Source organism: Penaeus monodon, chromosome 25 (assembly GCF_015228065.2).
Source record: "Penaeus monodon isolate SGIC_2016 chromosome 25, NSTDA_Pmon_1, whole genome shotgun sequence".
Lineage (NCBI taxonomy): Eukaryota > Metazoa > Arthropoda > Malacostraca > Decapoda > Penaeidae > Penaeus > Penaeus monodon.
In genome coordinates, this window is record NC_051410.1 from 13,346,754 (window position 1) to 13,347,786 (window position 1,033).

Sequence of the window (1,033 nt, forward strand, 5' to 3'; positions counted from 1 at the left end):
GGGCCATCCGACATTTCCCCTCGCTGGATTCTAATGAAAAATATAATAAAGTCGAGTAATATTAGTTGAATATAAATAAGCGCGAGCGTGCATGCAAGGGAAGCGTGTGCAAAATGCAAAGCAAACTTCCCAGGATGGCCTGAATTCTTTTAACATTTCACGAGGCTGTGTTGGGCGGCTTGAGTGCAGGCTGCGTGCGATTTTGAAATGAATAAACGTCGTATGGCCTGACATTGGGTTATACGGAGGGAAAACGCCGTGACAGTTTTTATTATTATTACTTCTATTCTGACGGGCTGTGGTGCGTAAAAATAATAATGCCCATGATAGAAAGCGGACTCTCAAAGAATGGCCGAGCAATCCATGGACATCCTTCGAAGAAAATACAACCTCCAAAAATTCCGCCTGAAACACGCAGCCAATAAAAGGAGGAGGGAAAGAGACTCCAGAAGATCGGACTCACCTGTACAATCTGGTCATTAACTTGGATCTGTCCGTTCCTGTCTGCGGCGCTCCCGATGTTGATCGACTTGACGAAGATGCCAGACAGCTCCTCTGCGGGAAGGGAGAGGGAACAGGGGTTAGAGTGATGGCTTGCGTAATAACTAATCAATCGGTTGTAATGAATCGTCGGATTTGTGCGAGAGAGATTAGGAAAGAAGAAAAGTAATAAGATAAAAAAAATAAGCATAACAGTTTTAGTCAAGGTGTGTTTCGAGAAAGGTCGGGGGAGAATCATCAACGAAGACCTAATTATCGTTACGTGTAATAATATAGCTCAAAATCTCTTGGAAATCCGCCAGAGTTGGATGATCGGGTGAGAGCATCCAGTGAATTACACATCCATTTGTCTCAAATCTGTATCAAATTTAAGCAGCGGCCACCTCTTCAATTATTGAGTAAGCGTCCAAGCACATCAGACATATGTAAACAACCCATGTCTGTCAACAGTACAAAGTCCTTTAAAACACTGAAACGAGCAGGCGGGAAAGCTTCCCAGCGACCTGCGGCCATCCTGACCGCAGCGGGACGA